Source organism: Plecotus auritus, assembly GCF_963455305.1.
Source record: "Plecotus auritus genome assembly, chromosome: 8".
NCBI classification, from domain to species: Eukaryota; Metazoa; Chordata; class Mammalia; order Chiroptera; family Vespertilionidae; genus Plecotus; species Plecotus auritus.
The window spans coordinates 126052383-126080075 of NC_137782.1; the positions used below are offsets into that span (position 1 = coordinate 126052383).

The 27693-nt window shown below is 36.5% G+C and overlaps 1 protein-coding gene and 1 pseudogene across 3 annotated transcripts in view; both read left to right on the top strand.

Moving 5' to 3' along the window:
* The window catches only part of LRRTM4 (leucine rich repeat transmembrane neuronal 4), a 745526-nt gene that overhangs the window by 119472 nt on the left and 598361 nt on the right, over positions 1–27693 (top strand). The window lies entirely within an intron of this gene.
* LOC308255854 (COP9 signalosome complex subunit 5-like) overlaps positions 17944–27693 on the top strand; it is a 95893-nt pseudogene continuing 86143 nt past the window's right edge. The window contains exon 1 of the transcript in view: positions 17944–18093. The product of the transcript in view is annotated as a COP9 signalosome complex subunit 5-like (transcript). The remainder of the gene's footprint in view (positions 18094–27693) is intronic.

The following is a 27693-nucleotide window of genomic DNA, read 5'->3' on the forward strand; positions in this document are numbered from 1 at the left end:
GGCCCAGTTAATTTGAATGTGTTTTGTTGATGCTTGACACTAGCTCACAATTTTTTGGTTTGAGCTCTACTGTAAAAATCCCTGGGCACTGTGATCCTTAAACTATGTTATTACCATCCTTTTATGATACCAGGATTTTTTATGTTTTGTTTTTTTTTAATCTCAGTCCTATTGAGATTTTAGTCCACATGTTTAGCAGCATCCTTAGCCTCTACCCACTAGATGCCAGTAACACCATCCACTCAGTTGTGACAACCAAAAATATCTCCAGACATTACTAGATGTCCTCTTGTAAGAGGTGGGGCAACAGTACAATTTACAGCATAGGATTTACTGACCATGTTCCTTCTATGTTTGAATAAGCATTCCTTTCCTTTATAGTCCTGACTTGTGTGGGAGGAAGAGGACTGGACAGGTGTGATTCATTTTTGCTTTTGCCTTTTGAAAATCCCTTTATAATCTTGCATGCTTTTTATACACTTCAGTACTCAAAAAGAAATTTTTCAGAGATGTAGTAACACCTAATAATTTTCTAACATGATGCCAAATTTCTGTGTGTGTTTGATATAAAACATAATACTTTTCTTAGTTTAATTTTTTACTGAGGGTTAGTTAGTATAGATGGAGTAGTCTAAGTAGACAATGGAAATGTACCGTTTCTTTAAGGGGCTCAGTGACTGATGCCTTTCTCAAATAAATCATGATGATGGAAGAACGAAATGAAAAAAAAAATGCTTTTTTATTATTCTTCTTGCTATTGACTCTTAAACTCTTGAATCAGATGGTCTTTTACTCTAAAATAGCAATTTAAAAAATTATTTTGCAATCCTTAAAAAACAGGATAATAGTTTATTCACTAAAATGTCTAAAATAAAAAAAATATTACATTAAAATGCTTCTTAGAGGACTGGGTTACTGCCATGTGGTTATTAAAAATGGTTAATTTCCTACCTTGTTCTTAAATTCTTTGCCTACTACTTTAGAGACATCTATTCATAGAGATATTTTATGGAGTTGAATCTACAAAATAAGATTTAATGTAAATACTTTCTAAGTAAAAGCAAAATTTTGTGAATGAAATAATAATTTAAAAATTAACTTGCATTGATTTTAGAAAATATTTTTGATTCTGCCTTTTCAAAAATGTGAACCATCTCAGTTTTGGGAGAAAATTTTTATTTTTACACATTTAATATAATTTATAATAGCAAAAGAAAATACATCTGATATTAGTTACAGCCATGCTTCTTTGAAATCTCTGCATCCTACTGTGAAGATAATCCTATATAATAAAAGGCTAATATGCAAATCGACTGAATGGTGGAATGACTGGTCACTATGATGCACACTGACCACTAGGGGGCAGACACTCAAAGCAGAAGCTGCTCCCTGGTGGTCAGTGCGCTCCCACTGGGGGAGTGCGGCTCAGCCACAAGCCAGGTTCACAGCTGGCGAGCGCAGCAGCTGCGGTGGTGGGAGCCTCTCCCGCCTCTGTGGCAGCGCTAAGGATGTCCAACTGCTGGTTTAGGGGGAGTGGGCCTAAGCCATCAATCTGACATCCTCTGAGGGCTACAGTGAGAGGGTGCAGGCTGGGCTAAGGGAACCCCCGAGTGCATGAATTTTGCGCACTGGGCCTCTAGTAGAAATATAATAATTCAGTGTGAACTGTCCCACTTGTCTTCAGAAAACATTACTATACCATTAAAATAAACAAGAATCCACTTTCATTGCATATATACTTATATTATTTGTTTATTATAATGTATAACATATTTAGATTGTATTAGCTTTTCTCAAAATAAATAGTACAATTTTTTATACATTTTTAAACCTATTCTAATGTAAAAATTACAGGAACATTTATACAGCAAAAATATCCTTTGACATTTAAGTCAGTACTTAAAGGAATAAGTAGACATTGCAAGTTTGTCATTGTTGCTCCCTGATCTACCTCTAGCACTTGAAACCACATTTGGCACAGAGGTAGTACTCAAAATATATTTCTTGAATGAACAAAGGATTGAGAATACCATAATTATGTGTGTTTATTTTTTCATCATTAAGGAATGAGATATAAAGGCCAATCAGCTCATTTTTTGAAAGCTTTTGAATTATTTTTTTAATAACTAGGTGTAATGAAAGATGAACTATTATAGTATTTGAATGAAATTTGATTCTTTTAGAGACCCATTTATTCAGTTACCATACTAACATCTTTATAGCGTTTCCCCCCCATCAGTTTTCTGGCTGCAAGGAGCCTTTATTACTAAACATGGGGGATCTAGTTCTAAGCTATAGTTTTGTCTGAGGTTCTGTGCTTTTACTAATATTCCATTAATAAATGTCTATATGAAAAAAAAAAAAAAACAAACCTCTTGATAATACCAGATTGCTGTGTTCATTTTAATGGAGGGTCAGAAAAGTCAGATTTTCTTTTTTCTCGAGAATGAAGTCATAGCCATTTTAACGGTCAGCAATTGTAAGCCTTTGGTGGGGTATATTTGCAAACAAATTCAAGGCATTCAATCACAACTGTTAGAAGTAAATGTCTTAGTGCGTACTATGAGTTATATACAGTTGACTCGAAAAACACATGTTTGAACTGCGAGGGCCCACTTATAGTCACATTTTTTTCAATAATTATGCAGTCAATCCTCCATATCTCTGGGTTTTAAATCCACAGATTTAACCACTCACAGACTGAAAACAGTAGTTTCCATCCCTGATTGGGAATCCATGGATGCAGAGAGCTGACGGTATGCATTGTTCTACATCATTTGGAGTGTCACAGATTTTTGGTATTGGTTGGGGTCCCAGAACCAATCCCCTGTGGATACCAAGGGACTACTACAATTAAGTTTTTGGGAGTCAACAGTTATATATGGATCTTGGAATAAATAAGATAGACAAACAAACAAATACTCATAAACACAGACAACAGTATGGTGGTTCCCAGAGGGAAAGAGGTTGTGGCGGGGAGGAAGTAAAGGGTAAAGGGGGTCAGATACATGGTGATGGAAGGAGATTTGACTTAAGATTGTGAACACACAATATTATACAGATGATGTATTATACAATTGTACATTTGAAACCTATATAATTTTATTAACCAATGTTACCACGATAAGCTTAATAAAATTGAAAAAAATTATATATGGATTTTCAGCTGTGTGGGGGTTGGTACTGCTAACCCTACATTGTTAAATGGTCAACAGTATTTATTTTATTTAAAAAATTCTAGATGAACTGAAGAATCTATAAGTAACCATAGAATGTTATTTGTTAGTAAAGTCCAGAAAGTGTAATAATATCAGGCTTGCTATTTCTAGGCCCATATGGGACTAAATTTATGCCATGAAGGTGAATATTTATTAGTTACTGTTTGTCTTTAGTTTTGCTGTCATGATTTGAAAGTCTACAATATTTAGAGGACATAATGAATAAAATATTATTCTACACTATAATAAAGTAGTCTGGGAAAATGGATTCACCACACAAATGGAAAAGTACAAACCATATTTTGTTTTAAAGAAAAAGAGATGTTACGCAGACTATAGAGAGAAATTGTTATATTCTCATGCTACACCTTGATTCTAAAGTATAAACTAAAGAAAATGATAGTCAATTATATAGATTTCTTCTAGTGCATTTCAGTTATAATCTAGTAATCAAGAATAAATCAATCATTTGGATTTGGTTAACTTGTATTTAATCAAGGATATTAATTTGTTTTTATTTATTTACACATGTGACAAATATCTAGGACATGCCTTTGAAGTAGCAAGCACTCTGCTAAAGTCTGTGATACAGAAACTGTGTTATAGGTCATGGAATTAAGGCCAGTAAGGTACATACAAATAAGTAAGCATTCACAATGCAAAATATGGAGAGAAGGGCAAGGTGCTATGGAAATTTCTATGAGCTACCCATGAAAAGGATTCTATGGAAGAGTCCTATGGTACTTATGGTGAAGCTATATGTTGAGAAGAAATTAAACAGACAAATGGATGGAAAGACAGAATGTTTTATGCAAACAGAACAATATATACAGAGGTTCTCATTGGGAGTAAAAACAAAACAAAACAAGGTATTTTGCAAGAAGGAAATGTACTTCAAAATGAATGACACCTGGAACTTAAGAAGGTCGTATGGATAAATCTCAAATCCACCAATTAACTGTCAGGTATGTTATAAAAGGTACACTTTAATACAGTAAAAGTGAATAAGTATTACAATGAAGAAATGCATTTTTTAAGCAAAGTCTGTTACATAGTCATCCATTATAAGTACTATGTACAGGGATATGGCTTTTCTAAAAGTATTCCTTCAAAAAGGGAAGGAGTACCAAATATTTAGGTAAAGTGGGCAAACTTATTTATGTCTCCTTGGGTGATTTTACAGTGAATTTGATTTGCAATACACTAGAATACAAACACTTCAGGTTAGACTATACTCAATATTCATTCCTTCCTAAATCATTACCATTTAATCTTCCTAAACCTGTTATAGAATGATTGAATTTCAATAGGACTTTAGGGATTATCTTGTCTAACTTCTTCATATTGTATGAGATAAAAAAAAAAAAAAGCCGTTGGAAATAGTCAAACTCTATATTTTCCCCTCAGCTTTATTGTGGTAAAATTGACAAAAAAATTATAGGTACATACGGTGCACAATGTGATGTTTTAATATATATATATATATATATATATATATATATATATATATGCGCATTGTGAAATGATTACCACAATCAAAATAATTAACGTATCCATCATCTCACACAGTTACTTTTTGTTTTGTTCTGTAGTGAGAACACTTGCGTTATCTTAGCAAATTATCCATCTTCGATTTTAGTTTGATGTTTGATTTCCTAGCCAGATAGCTCATGTATCGGGAATGAATTATTGGTACTCTGTATGTGTGAAGGGGGAAAAGGATATAAGATGTGTGCAGGGGAATTTGTTCAGAAGATCACATAGATCAATCAACATAATTCTTGGCATGAACAGGAGACAGATGACTTAAGAAAACAAGATTGGATCAGGATGATTCCTAATTACAATGAGAAATTATAGAAAAAAATACATTCTTTACTGAGGGCAAATTATACTTAAGAACCTGTCTTTATGGAGTTCGTGGTCTCTAATTGGTTTTAATGCTGGTAGTGGCAAAGAAATAAAGACAATTAAAACACACTAAGATAAGTATGTGCAGGGCTCTTTGGGAACACAGAAAGAGGTCATTAATCATACAAGGTTTTGGGAATGGAGCAGGGGAAGTCTTCATTGCAGGACAAATGAAGCTAGCCAATAGAATTTATCTTACTAAATTATAATTATCTGTGTGTTTGTCCATCTCTTAAAGACAAGAATCTGACTTTATCTTTGTTTTCTTAGATCTATGTACAATGTCTTGCACTTAAGGATACTTCCAGTAACTGTTTGTTGACTGGAAGAAAAACAGAAATGCAGTAAAAAAGGGACAGCGAAATGTGGGAAGTAAGAGAAGAACGTAAAAGAACAAAAATTAGCATCAGGTGGGATTGGGAGCTTGTTTTTATTTCACAAAGCAGTCTAGTCTTCTCTACCCCGCCCCCCCACAAGCACCTTATAAATTAGAGGTACTGCAAATATGTTCTTATTTTTCTGGCATAATGAAACCAACTTGTGAAAAACTCTGCTTGGAAGAAGATCTCATTGACTATTAGTGAATAAGTTACCTTCCAAACTAGGGTCTAAGATCCCAACCATTCACACAGTTGAGAATCTATCTGAGGGAATTAATATAACCCTACACATAACTAAACAGACATATGATTACTACTTGCCAGGTGCTTTATCCTTATAAAACATGGATCCACATACAAACACATACTTTCCTTCCAGCAGGTAATAGTGTGCATTTTTTTTTGTGGGGTGGAGGCTTAAATGAGGCAGAGCATTAGTAGTAGGCATTTGTGTTATTCTTCTCAATATTAAATCTTCCCTCCTGCTAGAGATAGTCTTCCAAATTTCCTGTGAGAAACCATCCCTCTATTTTTCATGTTTGGGTAGAATTTTCTCCAACACCAGCCATATTGACTTAAACTAATTAGCCTATCCATCTGGTCCTGCCACAATATTAGGTTCAGAGTAGGGCACGTAGCGCATTCAGAACAAAATTAATCAAAGGAAGCACTTGCTGGGACTTGTGAAAAGAAAAACCTTTCCCTCTCTGCAGAGTGTGAAGTGTGGGTTTAGGAGACTGGGACTGCTGAAGCCAATTGGCTATCCTGAAGGGCGGCTGCTCGCTGAAGGAACAAAAGCAAGGGACTGGAGATAGGATCTTCATGACCTGGTTGAAGCCTCAACTGCAAGTACAGCCAGATCTACCCCTAATTCTTTCAGATCTATAAACAATAAATTTCTTTTTAGTTTAATACAGTGTGGGACATGATTCCTTTCACTTATAAATAAGAAAAAAATTCTTAATGGTACCTTAAAGTAGGAAGTATTACACCAGTATTTGAGTCAATAATCTTGCCGCTAACCAATTGCCCTTAAGAACAAGACAACTCCATAGTAGAGAAACTGACAACAATAATATATATAAATGAATCTTCTTTCCTGCCTACTTCAAAATACTGTTGTGAGTCTCAATAAAAACAATGTATGTAAAAATGCTTTTTAAGTAGTACATTAATAAACAAATAAATATAGGGGAATATTAATAATGCCTCATAGAATGAGCATCGTTGTATTTCCTTCATACTATTAACAAAAGTAAAGTACCAAAACTAGATAGTAGAAAGATAATTCAAATTTTTATACAAGTTCCTCTCTGCCACGCTGTGCTGCTAATAAAATATAAAATAATTTTCAAAATTATATTTTGCTAATGATGGCCATTCCCCATTAATTATGGCATCCTTCTCCCTGGATACTCCTGCAGTCAGAATTACTCTTACTGGGCTTTGATTGCACAGACATGACCTTGTATTTCAATGCTGTCATGTCTTTGGTTACAGACAGACATGATTAGAAGCAGCCAAATTTCCTTTTTACAACCAGTAATTCATATTTAGGCTCTTCAAAATACTCTCGGGGTTAGCACATTAAGAAGGCATTATCCCAAGATTAAACACTGGTAGCAGCTTGCAAAATGCTTGTAAATATAGAATATTTGCTAGGTGGCTGAACAGATGCAATTGTAGTATGCTGTAGAGATTTGGGGGAACTTAGAAGTGGAACATATTAAGACAAGATATTTCTCTTTTACTGTCTACCAGTCTTTGTTCAGATATCAATTTTTTTTTTTCAAAAGATATAGTGCTGGAATTTTAGCCGTACTGCAAAGTAAAATGCTGACTTAAGATTCTCTACCTGCCCTGGTGGGGTGGTTCAGTTGGCTGGAGCATTGACCCATACGCTAAAAAAGGTTGCTGGTTTGATTCCCTAGACCCGGCCTAGGGCATATATCTAGGTTGCAGTTTCAACCTCAGGTCAGGGCACATACTAGAAGCCACCAATTGGTGTTTCTCACATCAACATTTCTCTCAAAATCACTAAAATATTCTCAGGTGAGTATTAAAAAAAATTATCTACCGATGCCTCGTTCTTGTCCACTCCACTGAGCTATCTCTCATTCCTTGCACTGAGGAGGCATATATCTGTGAGGAATACTTGGAGGTCCCTATGAATAATTCTAAAGTGAGGCAGAACTTCAGCCCATGGAATTCAGGAACAGGTGGTCAGTCCTTAGAGAACACATGTAACAACCACAGTCGTTCCTATAGGAGCATGAGGATTGAGACAGGTGACTGGGCTGATACCCCACAGAAGCTCATTCCTAAAATAACGTGAGAGAAGCAAAGGAACAGCATGGCCTCAGAACCCTAACACCAAGATCCAATTATCAATAGTTTACGTATTCCTCAAAATAAGGAGGAGGTTTTATTCACTCTTGTCTTTCAGAGCCAATCATTCTACTTTATATGGTAGTGAACCTTTTGTGAATTTGCTCAGTATATGTGTTGGGTTGGTGGTGGGGTGAACATTGTAGTAGAAGCCCAAGGTATTGGGATGGAATGCTTGGGTACCTTATCCTGGGGCAAGGTATATGGGATAATTACCAGAATCTAGGGTGCCACCAACCCCCAATTTTTGTGGTTTTAAGCCTACACGGCTTAGGGGCACAAAGAAGATGAAGACTGTTGGACAGACTGCCAACGAAGTCCTTTGTGAGAGACCAGGGGCCGTAGGGGGGACAAGAAAGGGGCCTGAACACATGTTCCAAAAAGCCTTTTTGTAATATTCCCTTAAAATAATTGATTTCTCTACATTTCATTTGTAGTGTTTTTTTTTATAATACTTAGTAGATTATTCCTTGCATTTCCAATGCTCACGATGTGTTATTACTGATAAATTATAATCTCTTTGAAAATAAGATTCATGTCTAATTTATTTGTTACATGCACATTACACCAACACTGGCCTTTCTACGTAGTTTCCAATGAATTTTGGTTGAACGGAATTGACCCCAATGTAGTAAACTTGCTAGCCATTTATGGCAATGGTGTATGGAGCAGAATCATCTGGAGAGATTTTAAATATGCAGTCCTGATCTATCCTCCAGATATTCTGATGCATTCACTTAATTTGGGGACTTAGGACATGGTTTTAGTAAACCCCTCTACCCCGGATAATTCTGGCATATATTCCTGGTTAAAAATCACTACTTCAGAGTGGAAAGAAAATGGTGTTGACTTCCAATACATGAATCTCTAGGATAAATTTCAATTTGACCATATTTTCTTTAGCATCCCTCGTCTCAGTCAGTATTTCTCTCCTCCTTATGGACACCCCATCCTCAAATTACTTTCCCATTGGAACTATTTCCCTTAATTAGCTGTCTGCCAGATTGGAAAGCAGTCCCTGATCAGGTGTTAGCTGATGCTTCCTATGGTGTTACATCCTCGAAGACAATTTCAATTTAATAGGGAAATGTGAGGACCAAAATATTTGGGGCTTAAGATATCTAATAGGAATTGCCAGTGTGGGAGCTATTTCAGGGCAGGAAAGTCTTTAAAATAGACCTTAAAAGTCACAACAAAACTGACTTCCTACTCACGTGGTTTGGCCTCATTTCCCCAAATATCAGACCTCAGTTATATCTGACATGAAAGTTTCTGATGATTACTTTTCTAGAGAATTATAAACTGTTAGAAAACATTTTTTTGCATTTTTGTAGATTGTTCTTTGCATAATGTTTTTTAAAACCAATTATGCATAATATGTATTATATCTAATATGTAACATATCTAATATGTAATATATCTAATATGTAACATATAAAAATTTGTGCAAGAGTAGGCCTTCCTTCCCCCAGCTGCTGGCACCGGCTTCCCTCTGGCACCCGGGACCCAGGCTTCCCTCTGGCCCCAGCTTCGTCCAGAAGGATGTCTGGAATGATGTCTGGTCTAATTAGCATATTACACTTTTATTATTATAGACAGTTATATAGTTATTCCTCCAGAATCTTCAAGAAATCATAACTTGGGGAAAAAGTTTAGTGATGCCAGCTTAATTAATTCAAACTGCTTTCTTTCAGGAGCCAAATCAAGGTTTACTTGTTGGGGAACATTTTCTACTTCCCTCATGATGAGATTAAGTGGGACAAGAAGGGACAGAATTGCCACCAGAAAAGAATTGCTGCCCCAGGAGGTTGCAAATGCCTCTCTTTTCCACTTTGGGTTTGATTAGCATTGCTCCTTAAGCTTTTTCAGCCAACCTCAATGTCAACGTAGGGCAGATAAGAAAAAACTGAAGATAGGACGCTTTTACTATAAAACAAACACTCTGGTTTTTATTTTTTTATTTTTCTAAGAGGAAAGGCTAAAGAAATGGTATTTCTTATTAAGGGAATTTGCCAGTTATTTATTTATTTTTTACTTTTTCTGAAGTAGGTAAAAACACACATGCCTTTGCTCACACATATAGACAAATACACAAACTATACAAACTAAAATATAAAGAAAAGATTTCCAGTTGTTTAAATGATACTGTACATCAGACACTATTACATATTTATTATATTTAATTCATATACTAATCCTGTGGAGAGTAAGTTATTATTGTCTTCATTTATTTTCTGCCACTAAGTGTCTTGATAAAAATCACACATAGCAGGATTGAATTTTCAATTAAAACAATGCTTTCAGTGACGGAAGAATGTTAGTTATTTGCATGATTAGTTGAAAACAGCTAGATTTTTCCTGATAGAAGTTGACTCAGTTATAATATTTTCTCAAAAAGGGCAAATAATTAGTACCAGTTGACTGCAGAGGATGCACATGTGATTCATTACATATTTTCTTAATTGGCTGTTTAATTGATATTAATATTTTATGTAAACATACTTATTAAACAGAAACTGTAACACCTGTGTTAGACACTAGGGATTTCACACAGGCATAATTTCTTTTTATTAAGAGCTTCAGTCTAATGGGGGATAGAGAGAAGTAAAAAAGCAATTATAAAACAGAGTGACAAGGACCACAGTGGGGAATCGGAGTTTGACAGAGGAGGAGCACCTGACACTGCCAAGAGGATTGGGAGGCTCCTGGAGACATCAGGGCTCACTGGCAATTTGGGTGAACCTAGCAGTTCGTGGCCCAGTTGCTGCCATTACGTATTGTTATGACAAAGCACATGATGATAATTGTGAACTGAATTTTAGCAAATTGAGTATTGATTTTATGTTATGTTTCTTAGAGGTTTAAACTCTAAATTTAACAGATAGATGAAAGTCCTAATTAGTAGCAGCCTATTTTAATGAGTTATTTCAAATTGGTCTTTATGATCTGATACAGTATGTTCTATAAAAATTATGTCTGGATAAATATTTCAAACCATGATAAATATTCAGCTGATAACAAAGAATCACCAAATTGGAAGACAAATTTCAGTAGCAGAAATGAGAGCAAATATCCCAATTTCATGAAATTAAAAAGCATCATAGAAGAATATCCTGGGCCAGGCAGAGGCCATTCTCTTAAAAAAACAAACATAGCAAAAAAACAACAACAAACAAATAAAAACAAAAAACAAACCAACAAGAAAGAAATGTAGCAAGAAAAATCCTTCTCATTAGGAGGAGAGATTAAAGGATGAATATACAAAGCATCAAGGCAGAAAACTAATTTTAAAAGGGGAACTCTTTATAGAAAAAATCTATTTTCTAACAAGGGTTGTTAATTTTTTTTAGTATTTGTCAAAATACAAAAGATTCTTGCATGTGTGTGCCTACAGACAATGATTTACAAATTTCTATCTGAGATTTACCAAGAGTAAAAGGGCAAGGTATGAGTTTGTACCGAAAGAACACATGTCCATGTTATTTAATTACCGCTATATCTTCAAAACCTACACCCAAATCAAAAGAAAATCATTCAGTCATGATTTGGAAAAGAGCCTGAGCTAGTGTTCAAAGACAATTTTGGAGGCATTGAAATAGTGCTGAGAGTGGTAGGTGAATACTGCCAGTCCTTTAAATGCACACATATGATTTTTACAAGGGCTCTTGTTATCAAGATTTACCAATGACCTTGGCTGCCAAACCCAACAATAACTAACAATGGACTAAAACTTAAAATGAAACGCACACTCAACAGTGGATGTACTTTGGTCCAACTCTAAAGCTTCATTCTCCAGAGTATTTGTTAGTCTGGAACCAACACATAGTAATTAGAAAGTCAGCTCTCAAGCTTTTCATGCAGGAATTACATTTACACATAGAAAACAGTATTTCAGGGTGCATTCTAAACATAACATAAAAGTAAATGTAATTAGTTTATATAAATTCCATTTTCTCCTAACCAAACATTACTTTTCTTATGCCTGTCTCAAACTGTTCTCTTATAGGGGCGTGGAAGTTTGCATACATGTATACATTCCTCTCTCCTAATGAATACCACAAAGCAAACTAGCCAATACCAAATCTTTGTGAGATTTTCTTGGTAAAATTTAATGTTAACTGTACATTAACTCAATAATCCAGGTCTAAGGGATACATTCTTCCTCTGCAACTAGAAATTATCTACTTAAAAGATTGGTATTATTGACCAACTTTACAGTAGTTAACTTTGTAGGATATGCATCAGCAGCCTGTGGAAGGAGAATTTACTTCTCCCTGGGCACTGGGAAATACATTTTTTGGTTATTTCCCATTAGAATGGAAAGTCCTATTTTGGGGGTCATAATTTTTAAGATACAAGATCACTGTATTCCAGTTTTGCCTTGTTATTTGTGGGTTTAGAGCAAAATATTCTTATTTTATTCTGTATTTACTTATATGAAATGGAAACACTCTCATCACACTGACAAAAGACATTTGAACTAAATCCATGCACTGTACAAATTGGTCTGATAATATCAGTTTTCATAGTAACAACTATATCCCTCCAACCACTGAGGAAAGATAGTCATGAATGGCAAACAGTCTATAAAAACATGCATAATGCTATTGGTTTGCCATAATTTGTTATTAATTTATTCTTTTATTCCTGTATTAAATACCTACTGGCTAGGTACTAGGTATTAGTCATTATTTTAGGGATAAAAATAAGAAAGCTAGTGCTACTCTTAAGAAGCTCATTAGCTAGTGTGAGTATAAGACATGTGAATACACAAAGACAGTACAAAAAAGTAAAAGCTATGGAAACCAAAGGATGAGACTTACTAGACTAAGGAGAGTATAAGGAAACTGCCTTCTTCCTCAGTACAATAAAAGAGATAACCCAAGGGATGCAATGCAAGAAGATTCTGGGTAGATGTGGGGTAGCTGGAAGTCCAAATTCTTGGCCCTCTAATTCCCCTGCATCTTTAAGGCCACTTACCAATTATAGCTGCAAATACCTCTTTTGTTACAGTAGTAGCTCTGTTACTAAATTAATTTCAGATAATTAGAAGAGAATTCCTGAAAGAGTATGTCTTTGTATCAAATGCTGAACACAAATACGTATTAGCCATGTGAGGTTTGAAAGGGAAATGAAGGAAGAGACACTGCTGAAGAGTAGTGTAATGATGTTATGGGGTAATGTTCAAAGCTTAAATGAAACTATATTCAAAGTCTAAGAGACCTATCTCTTGTAGGTAAATGGGTGTTGTTCAGTAGACTAGAAACAAGGCTTTAAAGGTTAGGGTGATGAGAGGTGGCCCACTTCATGAATATCACCTGTGTCAATAGGTTGTTTAGTTTCTTCCTCCACCACAATCCCACAGTTTTGAATGGTAAAGAATTGAAAGTAAAGCTTGCCTTTATATATAACTAGAGACCCAGTGCATGAAATTCTTGCACTGGGGAGGGGTTCCCCTCAGCCCAGCCTGTGCCCTCTCACAGTCCGGGAGCCCTGTGATCGATTGCCCCAAAAAGGGCCTGGGCCTCCCTCTTTGGGGCAATCTGGAGCCCCCCAATTGATCAATCGCCCCACTGGCCGGTGGCCTGGGCCTCCCTCTGCAGGGCAATCATGGGGCTATGGCAGGGCCCCCAACCAATTGCATCGCACCTGCTTTGGCTGCCCTGGGGCCAGTGGGTGTCATAGCATGGTCGTCCGGCAGGTTGTCCGGAGGGTCTTTCTACTGTTCGGTCATTCAGTCAATTTGCATAGTATGCTTTTATTATTATAGATTCCCAGAAGGGCAGCCAAATCAAAATTAGCATTTTGCCCATAAATCAAAGTAAATTGTATTAATTCAATTGCAATTAGAGTGAGGCTGATAAGTGGAAGCATTCAACTCAAACATCTGTGGAAGCTGAGCTTTTATATTAGACTTTAAAAATTACATTATAAGAGTAATTAAAATCATGGCTTACACCTGCTATTTAGTAATGCTGATTGTAGAGTGTTTAATAAGTTTATAAATTTAGCTTAAAAAGTGGCATCGCATTTACCAATAATGTGAAAGTTCACTGACTGAAAAAGGAGGAGGTGGGAGGGGTTCACGAGAAACATTAGAAACATTAAATTCATGACCCCACATAATTCCTGTTGCTTAACTAAAAATTCTATTTTTTACTTTTATTTCATGCAGCTTCCTATTTAGAGGTTCCCTGTGGCCATTTTAATTAGCTTTCCCACCACTCCTGTGAGACAAGCAGATAGCATAATGTGTTGGGTTAGATAACTATATTTTATAAAATTTGGAGTTTATGATGGTGTTCAAAGAAAACTTCAGATCTCTTCAGTACATTTGATAATTCACTAAGCTGAGGCAATCAGAGGTCAAACTATCATTGTGATAAATATGTTAAGCAGTGTATTCAACTACTATATACTTCCAGCATTTTCTCTCCTTGTAAGAAGTTTTGGGTTGTTTTATTTATTATTTATTTTTGCCTTTTTAAGTTACCTTAAAGGCAAATATTTTCCTTGTTCCTAAATTATTTAAATGTGTTGTTTTTTGAAATGTAGTACTCCATAAAGTTCTAATATTTTTTAACAAATTAATTTCAATGTTACTCTTGTAAAACGATGACACATCAAATTTTTAAAAAATCACAAACCTTTGCCTATATTAAGTAGCAATCATCTTAAAAATTGATGATGGGGAAATTAGAGATAGTGACAATTGATGAATTTGCTTTTCCCAGTGCACAATTACAACAATTTCAAGTTTGCTTTTCAATTTCTGTAAATTAGTTATGTGACCACATTTTAAAGTAGAGTGATTTGCTAAATCAGAACAACATCATGCAACATTCTTACAAGAGCTGATTTAAGGACCATTCTCTTATATAAAAAATACATTAGAATAGAAATACTATTGTCTTGTTTTTATAGACAAGGGTACTTATGATTCTAACTTGTGTTGAAGGCCCAGGTGAATCCTTTGAAACTATAGCAATAAATTACATTGTATTACATTTTTATAAGACATTTTATAAAATGATAAAAAGTACAATAAACATTTTTCTTCCTCTTGGTAAATACAAAGAAAAACCCCTCAATCAAATTCCAATCTCCTTTCCTAAAATATGTGTCTGTTTCTCATAAATGAGAAAAACATACTAATTTATTAAAACAACAACAATTAGTTATATGTAGTATTCGCCATTGCATGACAGAGTTAGGTTTAGAGTATGATTAAGCTTGAAGATGATGATGGCAAAATATGATACAAATCTGAGAGCAGTCAGAGAACATGATTTGAAGGGAGGAATTATCTAAGATCCACCCAATTACCTAAGACTGGCCAATTATCTTACAATTATATGGGACCTACCAAGTTCCAACCCCACTACTGAGCAGGTAGAAATCAACCATTAAATACTTATTGAGTAGATCAAAATGATAAAGAAGAAATAAAAAGATTACTAGTATAGTCAATGGTGAATTTTAAAAGCATTATATGTAAACATAAATATATTTATATTACATACATAAAGCCTTTTCGATTTCCATGACCTTACTTACCATTCGTTTATTTTGCCTTTCTTTATGTAAATATTAATTACCCATGCTACTACTCCAAGTACTGTACTGTACTAAGTACTAGAAATCCAGCTGAAGCAACACAGAGCTCCTGGCCTCAAGGAAGTTGCAATCTTGGCAGTGACAAGCCAATAGGCAGCAGTAAGTGATTCCTGGGTCCATGTTCAGGGTACTGTGGGTACACAGGCTGTCTACTGCTATGGAATTCTGAGAGGAGACCTTAAAATAGTGCATGCACCAAGAGGCCACCAGTTTGATTCGCATTCAGGGCACATGCCTGGGTTTTAGGCTCTGTTGGGGGCAAGTTCCTCAGCCAGGGACCTGACCACTCTGGGTGCAGGAAATTGGAAGAACACACAGGTAACAGTAGGTAAATGGGACATGCTTTATTAGGAACAAAGCAGCCCAAACTGGCTGGTCAGTGGTAACTTACATACATGCTCAAACAAAAGAGCTCAGGCTATATTAACATAAACAGGTTACCTAAGGGTGCGCTTGCTTAGTACCTATATTGCTATTACTGAGTCACTGCCTTTGCGCATGCATAGGGCAAAGGGGCCTTTAACCTAGTAATCCTGCTATGTCCTTGCCTGCACGCATGCACATGGTGAGTAGGCCTCCCGCTTCTGGCGTATTCTGGTCAGGGCCCACAGAGCTTGATCCCCAGTAGTTGGCATGCAGGAAGCAACTGATTGATGTTTCTCTCTTACAGATGTTTCTTTCTCTAGCTCCCTTCCTCTCTCTCAAAAAATAAATAAGTAAATAAACAAACAAATAAACTAATAAAACATTAAAAACCACACAAACAGGGTTATTCTGCTAAAATCCAAAAGTGGAAAAAGGATGACAACCTTTAAAATGAAATAGTAAGGTATTTAGCCAATAAGGTATTCAGGAATAGCAGAGGAATAGCAATTGGGGACATCAAACTATAGCCAACCATAGGCAAATAGAGGAGACAAACAGAAGGTCAGCTTTTATTAGGTATTAGGAGGCAATTGGGGAGGGCTGTGGCAGGTTTTTATTGGCTGCAAGCAGTGGGCAGCTTGGTGTTGGCTGGGTCAGAAGGAAATCCTCTTTCTTCCTGCTGGGTGTGCAAGTACAGTGAGTAAATACATGCTTGAAAGTCCTTCCTTTATGGCTTCTTGACTCCATTCTGATTTATATTTCCTTTGTTCAGTTTCACAAGATGTAAGAGATGTTTTGGATAGAATTACTATTATCAATATGTAGCTGTGTAATAAAAGATACTAATCAATGGGCTAAAATTTGTTCAGTAGGATTATAGCCCTAAAACCAAGAACCAACAAGGCAGTTTAATTGGGGGCTGGGAAGGGGTCTTGGTTGTTTTCTTGTTGTTATGTTTTGTTCTTTTTCTTGAGTGGGGGTGGGTCATGAAATAATAGTATTACAAAGATTAGGATAGAAAGGCAAACTGATAAATCAGGTTAGGGACTTGAAATCTTACCTGAGTTTAGCAAGGAGTCATTGCTAGAAGGTTTTCAGCACAAAAATGGTATGATAGGATTTGTACTTGAGGATGATTTTTATGGTTCAGTGTGGGGAATGGCTTAAAGGGAGTAAGGGAAACACAAAAATACTCTTTTAGAAATCAAAGGATTAATAACATTCATCTCAATTAGGATAGTGTCTTATAGGAAGTAGAAATGTGTATAAACTTTTTATGAGTAAAAGGATTTTCTTATCTACCATCAAAATACAGAGCCCTGAAGATGTTATCAGGGATCCTCAAACTTTTTAAACAGGGGGCCAGTTCACTGTCCCTCAGACCGTTGGAGGGCCGGACTATAGTTAAAAAAACAACAACTATGAACAAATTCCTATGCACACTGCGGGCCGGGGACGAGCCGGCTGCTAAGCAGGACAGGCAGCGGCACCGGGCGGGCCGGATAAATGTCCTTGGCGGGCCGCATGTGGCCCGCGGGCCGTAGTTTGAGGACCCCTGTTTAGATATTCAATATATATGTGTAAGCATTTTTGAAAGGTCATATAGGCTTTTCACAGACTGTATGCTAATGAGTAAATAATTTATGGAGATTTTCAGCAGAGAAATTGCATGAACTTGAGACAAAACCATAGGGAAATGAAGAAAGAAAAGAAGCGGGGTGGGTTGTCAGAAACCTCCCTCGATTGTCCAGGTGAATACTTTGGGCTTGAACTCAGGCAATGATTTACTGGTAGTAGAAACTGTTTTTGTTTTTCTGAGATATAAACCACCTACATGTGCTAATGGATGAGTAGTCAATGATTTTGGTCTTGGAAGTAAGGTAAATAGGGCTAAATCCTGGGCTGTTGTTGGCTTTAGAGCAAATTATAGGGCCAATTACTTAACTGTAGGCATTAGAGCAAATTGTGGGGTCAATTATTCATCTGTAGGCACTAGAGCAAAAAAGAAATTGTGAAAAGGTGAATACTTATGATGGAGAAAAAAAAATGAAGAATACGGTATCATGTCACTGAATCAAGGACGTGTTTCAAAAAGAATGGGATCAACATGGTCAGATACTGGGAAACAAGGTGAAAATGAGGATGAAGAATTAATTGGTCCCAGGCATCACATTGACAATTTCTGTGGAATTGTGGTGCTAAATTGTGAAATTGTGGGTGAGGTTCAATAGAGCCTGGGAGGAAATGTAGAGGCAGTGTTTACACATAGCTCCAGGGGAGTTTTGCTGACACAAGGAACAGAGAATGAGGAAGTGGCTGGAAAGGTATAGAATCAAGCAGCAGCCTCCAGCCCCTGTTTTGGTAAATGTTGGAAATATTACAGCATGTTTATATTATCCAAGTAAAATGAAAAACTTGGTGAAGGGGAAGAGATTGAGACAATTTTCTGATTTAGGTTTTTGAGTTTGCTTGAAGGAATGGCTTCTTGCTCATAACTGGAGGATTTTTATCATAAAACAGGAGAGAAGTAAGAGTAATATGTGCAGTTTCAGACACAGTAAATGTGGGGAGAGGCTGTCCATGTGACTTTCTGGTGAATTTATTTAATTGGTCTGGAAATAACAAGGAAAAAGTCGGTATACCTCCAGGTCCCACGAATTGGATTGAGAAATAAAGGAAAGGATTTTTTTTTTTTTCAAGGGCAGTGTGATTTCAGAAGGAGCTATTCAGAGAAGAAATTGAAGGAGTCTGTTGATGAGGACATAGTTTAGAGCCAGAGGAAGGGTTTCAGAGAGGATCTCAAATCAGACTGTGAATAGCACATAACTGGGTTATGTGTCCAAGTTCAAACTATTGCAGTTTTTTAAGATTGGGTGGTGTCATGTGAATGTGGGGAAAGGGTGGTTGTCTGACCAGGAGAAAGCAGAGTTTTGTGGCTTGTCATTCAGTCTTTTGGAATCAGTGATGTGGCCTGGGATGGTGATGAGGACCAGTGAGTAGGCAGCTGAGGGTGACTTGTGAACACACTCTGCTAGGCCACCTGACATTACCTTAATTAGTCATCTTAACAACACTACATTATAGGGACCATTAGCCTTACATTTCAGAAATTAGCATTAGAGAGATTTTGAAGTGCCTTTTTCCAAGTTTTGTGAGACAGCTTTTTTTTTTTTAATTTTTAAAAATCTTTATTTTGAAAGTATTACATGTACCCCCCTTTCCTCCCAGTTGGTCCCTTCTTGCCTGACCCCACTCCCCCACCCCAAGCCTTAACTTTTAATCCTGTTATCTGACTTCATGGTCTATACTTTTGGCCACTTCTAAGTAGACAAAGTGATGAGGGAGCTAAAAGATTTAACTTGCACATCTTTCCCAATTTCCCTTGTGGAGTTAGTGTAATGTCCTGTTTTAGGATAAGACACTGATTTTTATTATGTTCTCGGCAATTTACTAACTGCATGATGGGCAAATCTATGAAATGTTTTTGAGTGTTTGATTCCTCCTTATTTATATGAAGACAGTAAGGAACCATGTAATTCATACTATTACTGTGAAAATATGAGAACTCACTAAATGCTCATTGGTTATTATTAATGGTTCACAATCCTTTATTCATAATTCTGAAATCCATATATTCAAAAAACTGAAAGCTGTTTTATAATTTATTTGAAATCAAAATTTAACAAACTTACATGGGACTATTTAACCTTTAATTCTTCCATTTACTCTACATGTTCTTAAATTTATCTGAAAAAATATTAATGCATTTGATTATAGGGTGTATCTTGGACTCTTTGAGTTATAATATGCAATATATATAATATGTGCTTATTTATTTTTCTAAAATCTAAAATAGTCTAAAATCCTAAATATATCCTGCTCGATGGGCTCCAGTGAAGGTATTCTAGACCCGTTTTATTATCATTATCATTATCTATATCCCTTAACAGAATAAATTGGGAATTGATGTGATCATGGAAAAAAACAAATTACTTTCTTTGCAAGAAAAATATTTCTTTAAGTCATAATGCAATTAGGAGTACATGATTTACATTGGTAAGAATATTTGGAAATTTATGTGGAAATTGAAGATTTGAAAGTGGAAAGTAGGGCACAATGAAGTGGGAGCTGCTTCTGGGTCAGGCTAGCCAGCTGGCTCCATGGAAACCTGATGGGTAGCATGACATCCAGAGATTCCCGAGTCTGACTTTAAGCCTTTTAGCCTAAGAAATTTGTCAACACCTCCTCAAGCATGGATGTGCAACCCGGGTTTTGACTCATCTAAGTGAAGCTCATGAGACTGGGGTGAACGCTATAATGCCAGCCTAGTAATTTCCCATGGGAGCCATCACTGCCAATGAAATCAGATATACTTGGTGCAGAGTCTCCCAATAGGCAAGGGGTTTAGAAAGCAAAACTGTCGTCAAGATGTAAGTTTCAAAATTAACTGATAAGAAGGTAGCATATTTGGTCTAGCACATGGGAAGACAATGACATGCATAACTCTGTTAATTAGCACATAACAAGGAATAAAAGAAAGCATGAGTTTAAATGGTTAGTGGTATATGCATAAGACAAACTAAGGATAGTTTCTTGCAAAGAATCTTTGTAGACGCCGAGGGGACAAATCAAACTCTTGGGCCAGGGCACCTCACAGCTCAGCACAGCTCTGGAATGAGCATTGCAGAGGTTGTTGGGTGCAACTCTCTTTTGTATTCTACTCCCTGCAAGCAATTACATCCCCTTGGAGAGATGCATTATCTTTTAGAGATGATAAATAATTTGATCAGGTTATAATCACATCCTGCTTGCCTGTAAGCCATCAAGCCTCTGTAAAATGCCTTTTCTTATCTTTTCTCTGATTCATTATCTGCTGATGTCTGCATTTAATTAACAGAAATCAGTCTTAGAGGTCTTCCCCCCACCTCCTGTTTCTAAGGTACGGAGGGTTAAGGAAGGGTTGAAAATACATATAAGCCATGACCATAAAATACTGAATCAGGGAACCTGAGTTCTAGTCTCAATTTTATATCTTACTCTAAGATGGGATTTCTTACTGCACCTGATACACATTAACTGTGTGAATAAAATATTTTAATATGGCCTCAAATCCTTATTTTGATAATCAACTAGACAGCATGTAGGAAGAACCTTGAGAACTACAGAAATCTGTTAAATTGCATTTATTTAGCTCTCAGCATATATTTATTGCACACTCTCTACACTCAGTAAACATTTTTTGAATGAATCAGTAAATCAAAGGGTCAGTCCATTGGTTAACTCATTGTGTCTTGCTGTATTGGAAGCCACTGATCTGAGGTCCCTGTAATGCCTAATCTACCCATGGGTAAAATGAAGAATAGCAATAAAATAAAAAGACAGCAGCAATATACTGTCTTCTATGTATGAACAGCTTTCTCTTAAGAAACATATATTTAGACTGATTTCAATTGACCTTGTTGATCAGCACTCTAACAGCAGCAATGCCACTTAATCAATTTGTTGTTCTATGTGATATTCAGAAAACAACTTTGTGTAGGTGCCTGGTCTCATTAGGAAATAACCTACTGTCAGCTATGTTGCTGAACATAAAAATATGACACGGTTTTTCCTTCAACTCTCATAATCATATGCATTCCTTCAACTCTCAGAATCATATGCATTGTTTTGGTCTATCATGAAAAAGAAATTCTGTAATCTACCTTGGTTTTAAGGGGATTTGAGGTTGTTCCTTATTTCCTAGGAAAAGACCATACCATGTGTCTGAGCCTCATGTGATTTATTCAGAGAAACTTTCACAAGTGTAGACTCTAGAGACAGCTGTCAGCTGTTTCTTTTTGTGTGTGTGCTTACCCACCCTCCCTCCTAAACCCTCTCCATTTCTTATCTTCCTTATTTCTTCATCTTTCTTTATATTATTCTATTTTTAATAAAATATTCTTTGCAGGGCCTGAAAAATTAGACTCCAATTCAGACATGATACAGCAGGCAAGGGGAAAATGCACATTGTGGGTTTTTGAGAAATATGGAGAATCATCTTCTAGATCAGGAATCTTACTATAGTGTGTGCTATTGAGTGCTTCTTCTCTGATTAACTGAAAATAAGGGTGAATGGCAACAAGTGTAGTGATCTGGACCCTATAGATGACCCTGGGGTCCTGGAGACTGAAGTGAAGAACCAGGGAGTGAATGTGGACTTAGCATAACTTCTCATTTAAAGTACATTAAGAGATAAACTCACTGTGGATGTTTCCTAAAAATCTCTAAATATAGTCATCAGTGAATATTAAATAAGTGAGGGTCTTTGAAGCCTTAGGCCTCTATTATGCAATAAGTAGAGATAAATATTGAGGAATAAATTGTTAAAGAAAAGAGAAAATTAATATTTAAAAACAAGTATAAAACCACCAATTAAAAACAGATGATACCTGTAAAGACCTTAGTATGTACTAGGTGCTCAATAAATGCTATTTTATCCCTCTTTTATGTTGACTTATGAAATATCCTTATTATATATTATTTCCATCAATAGGTACATTTTATTCCATAAAACAATGACTGTATTTTTCTTAATGTGCCCACATTAAGGAAAAAGAAATAGATGTATTCAGCACAAGATGCTAAAAACAATGGGAAAAAACTACAATCATTATGATTTACATTGTTTTACTTAATATTCAAAATAAACCTGTCCAGCCCTAGCTCGTTTGGCTCAGTGACAGAACATTGGCCTGTGGACTAAAGGGTCCCGGGTTTGATTCTGGTCAAGGGCACATGCCCGGGTGTGGGTTTGATCCCTAGTAAGGGAATGTGCAGAAGGCAGCCGATCAATGATTCTCTCTCATCATATATATATAAAACCTGTCCAATAGGTATTATAAATAAGCCCAGACACAGTTTCAATAACTTACTCAAAATCACACAGCCAGTCAGTGAGAGTCAGGATGCAAATGCTGGGCAATGGACTGAGATCCAGAAGAAAAATGACGTTATTAACTAGCCCAGAAACCTATGTGAAACTCCAAAGTCATTTTCTTGCTACTCAAACCAAGTATTGTGGACAAACGGTCACTAGTAGGATAAAACTTTGAATACATTTTTCAATATAGTGACCAATTTTATCTGCACTAAAAACATCCCATCTTTGCTAGGGAACAGTTGTGCTTTGAGAAACATAGGAAGTTGCATTACTTTTTCATCTAATTCAGTGGCTAAATAATAATAGAATTTAGCTACCCCAAGAGACCATATCTACAGGACAGCTTTAAGGATGGCAAGTGCCTCTGAATGGAGGAGAAGCCAAACTGCTCTTTTTACCTATGTCCAATGCTAAAATTGGCTTGAAATGCCTTGGTTTCTAGAAAGGAGAGTAATTACCTATGGTGATTTTTTTTTAAACCGGACACCAGGGTGATGCAGAAGTTCCCTTCAAAGTCTTCTAGGCTCTAACGGCTCCTAGTCCTGCTTGAGGATGAACCTTTTTTTTTTTTTCAATTGTTTCTTTTTAATTGATTTTTAGAGAGAGAGGAAGGGAGAGGGATAGAGAGATAGAAACATTGATGAGAGAAACATCATTGATTGGCTGCCCTCTGCACACTCCCTATTGGAGATTGAGTCCACAACCTGGGTATGTGCCCTGACCAGAAATCAAACCAGTGACCTCTTGGTTAATGAGTCAACACTCAACCACTGAGAAACACTGGCCAGGCTGTGGGGATAACATTTTGATAGTCATTTGCTGTTTATCATATCTTTTGGAGAAATAAAAAAAATATGTAATTTAAATAAATACTTGTTTGGTTGCTACTGAATGTTACCAAAAAGTGAGTTGATCACACAGAGGATTCAGTGTAAATTATTGTTTGTTAATAATTTAGTAGAAGTTCCCATCTCTGTATCGCTATGGAAGAAGTCCAATCTTGTCTTCAGCAGGGCCACTGCCCATAGTTTCTGTTTCATATTAAAATATTTTCCAGTCCAGCATCTGGCCAGCTTAGCTTGTGTTCCCAGCTGCAGCCCATTGTGTGTTGGGGCCAAATATCTATGTTGCTGCTGAAGGCCACAGGGCTATGGAGAGAGAATACACAATTGCCTGGGAGAGGGTGGGTCACAGAGCAAGAAGAGAAATGAGAGGGAACTCTTTGGGAATTTTCACTTTCCAATATTTCATATGTTTCTGATGGGGTCACCCTTAGCCAATCCATTGTTTCCCAGGCTAAACTGATAGGCAAGCACTTTCCCACGCTACCCTGACTTCATTGCACATATGCCCACTTACCCCCTTTTTTTAAAATATATTTTATTGATATTTCACAGAGAGGAAGGGAGAGGGATAGAAAGCTAGAAACATCGATGAGAGAGAAACATCGATCAGCTGCCTCCTGCACACCTCCCACTGAGGATGTGCCCGCAACCAAGGTACATGCCCTTGACCGGAACCGAACCCGGGACCTTTCAGTCCGCAGGCCGACGCTCTATCCACTGAGCCAAACCAGTTTTGGCCCACTTACCCCTTTGCTCCATCCCTTTCCCCAGTGAGCAGTAGGGAATAAACCAGTGGTTCCCTGGGGAGCATGAAGTTGTAGATTCCTGATGAAGCTGCTCAGATGACCATACTTATAATGTTTGGCCTCTCCTTTGCTCTCTTCCTATTACTAATATTAGCTAGCTAATTATGACAATAACGGTTTCATTTGTTTTTATTTATCACTGTAGAAGAAAAATGATCTCTATGATTTTGCTTTCACCTTAAAATAATAATGGTTGACAGCTGTCAGGGAAGGAGGGGCTAGGTGGGGGAGTAGAGCTAATGAACAAAAACAAACAAAGAGAGAGAGAGAGAGGTCATGTACTGGGACAACAGTGTGTAATTGCCAGGGGGAGGGAGATAGGGAGATATGGAGGTGGGTATAGGGGGGATAAATGGCAATGATGGAAACTTGATTTGGGGTGGTGAGCACATAATTCAGTGTACCCATGATGTGTTATAGAATTGTTAACCAGTGTCACTCTAATACCTTCAATAAAAAGAAAAAAAAAATAATGTAAGTGAACTATTTATACGTCTTCACTCTCAGCACATCTGTTGCTGAAGTAGTCCTTTTGGAAATTCAGATGTGGAAAGTGACTAATTTAAATTTAGTTATTTGGGTCAGTGATCTGGAAACTGAAGAGTAAGGCTTGCCATGGGGGATCCCAGTAGGGATTCTTTGAAACTCAAGTTTCTTCTTGGTGTTGTTTAAATCTTTCCTTCTAGAGACCAGCTTTTCTGCTCTACTTACTGTACTTCACAAGCAAGGGGTGTTGTGCCCTGCCTCTTCTCTATCACTGATGGTGACAAGAGAGGGCCTATAGCATCAGGAGAAACCTTCACCAAACTGAAACTTCGCTGATTTCAGTTGAATATGGCCATACTTACTCTTGCTCTTGAACTTTGTTCCAAATCAGCTGACTTGGAAATATTTTATCTGAGATGGCCAAAGGGATTCCCGAGCCGAAGAGTTCTATTCTTCCCCTCCAGTTCTCACATTTCTAAATTAAGGCATGTGGGTTCCTTTAGCTCCTCCCCTCCGCCCCCCCCCCCCCCACTTACTTAGTACCAGCTTACATTGCGGTTTCAGGAAATAAATAGCAACCCTTCAATTAGGTTCTATTTTGATTGAATGAATCAAAGACCCTTGAGGATTTCAAAATGTGGCTGTCTTCCTTCTGTAGTAACAGTGCCGATGGAAACTTCTCTACTTTTATATAGTGTTGGTCATTTCAGTTAACTTTTATTATGATAGGCAGGAGGAGGCTTTGGTTGCCTACTCTGAAGGCATTACTATTCTCTGAAGACTATGGAATTAGCTTTTGGTTTTGAGGCATTCTCAGACTGGTCAGTTAAGTTGCTGTATCAGGAACTGACATTGTTATGCTTCACTGGACAGTATAGAAGGATTGGATAATCAGGAGGCAGGATAATACATCTCAAGTATTTTCTATTTTCATCTTCAATTCCTTTTAACCTCATATCTGCAGTAGAAGATGATACTTTATTGATAAAAAAGTAATTTAAGGTTTGGGAAATAAAATACATCAATAAGAAATAAAAGAAAGGTCTGGGGGAAAAGCTTTTGTAGAGACTGCATTTACTGCATTTTAATAAAAAATGTCTTGACTGAGGGGTCAAATAAACGAAACTTACTTTCTTCTGTCATTCATTTAACAAACATTTAGCAAGCACTCACAGTATGCAAAGCTGTGTGTTGGCACTGTGGGAGATATAACGATGAATTAAACACAGTGCCTATCTGTAAAAATCTTAGGGGAGACTAGAAATACATATAAATAGCTTGAATACAAGCTCCAAAATGATAAATGCCATAAGGGGACCATAAACAAAGTCTTGTGAGTTCAACAGCTGTTAACTACTTTCCCCCTTAAGTTAAATGTGGAATACCTATCCACAGACACATGTATGTATATACATGCACACACACACACACACAGACACACACACACATCATGCATGTTTATAGGGCTCTTTTATATTTTAATCAGTCTTTAAAATGCTCACCAGTCTTTAAATGGATAAATCATGGTGGTTTTAATAAATAAACCAACTAAATTAAGCATGTCCTAATGATAGAATCTAAATGATTCAAAATGTGGTCCTAGTTTTTTTTAATTCTTTATTGATTAAAGTGTTACGAAAGTCTCCTTTTTCCTCCATTGACCTCTCCCAGACACTCCCATCCCCCAACACATGCCCTTACCCCCCTATAGTCTGTATCTATTGGTTATGCTTATATGCATGCATACAAGTCCTTTGGTTGATCTCTTACCACCCGCGCCCCCGCCACCCCTGCCTTCCCTCTGAGGTTTGATGGTTTGTTCGATGCTTCTCTGATTCTGGATCTATTTTGGTTCATCAGTTTATGTTGTTAATTATATTCCACAAATGAGTGAGATCATGTGATATTTATCTTTCTCCAACTGGCTTATTTCACTTAGCATAATGTTCTCCATTTCTATCCATGCTATTGCAAATGATAAGAGTTCCTTCTGATCCTAGTTTTAATAATGTTCAAAGTAATGTTTTAATACAAATGTCAATTACAAGATATGAAATAATTATAATGAGCAAAATTAAATCCTGTGCCATGGCAAATGTCATAGAAACACAACCCAAAGTATCTAATTGTTTAGAAAGTGGTGATAATTAGGAAGAAAGCTGGATCATTTAAGGAGAAAAAAATTTTGGCACACAACTGATATGAAATGAATATAAGTGAATGCTAAAGCATTAAAACATGTTTTTGAGTGCTTTAAATAATTTGAAATAAGGTCTTGGCCCAATGAACTCAAAGTATAGAAATGAACTTTTGAAAATAGCACTTACCAGCTAGTCTCATTTGTCTCTGTGCATAGAGAAAGAGCAAATATATTTTAATTTTATATCAAGATAAGCTTATGTTATATTTTATGAATGTTCAGAGAGGTCCACCTAAATATGAAGGCCATATGGGAGCAACTTATTAAGCATCGTCGTCTTATAAAATTCTACAAGTTAATCAAAGAGGCTTGAGAGAACTGGTATTGTGGCATAGTGGAAAAGGATCTAAATACAAGCACTAGCTACTTTGGGATTCAGCTATGTGATTCCAGGCAAAGTTTTTAACCTTTCTGAACCTTTTAAAAAGTACATAGGTTAAAGCTTGGATAACATTTATAACTACCTCATTATTTGTTTAAAAATTAAATAAATAAGTTTATACATGTGAATTTATGTTTAGTATTTTCTCAAATATTAAGTCTCAGCAAGTTTGCCC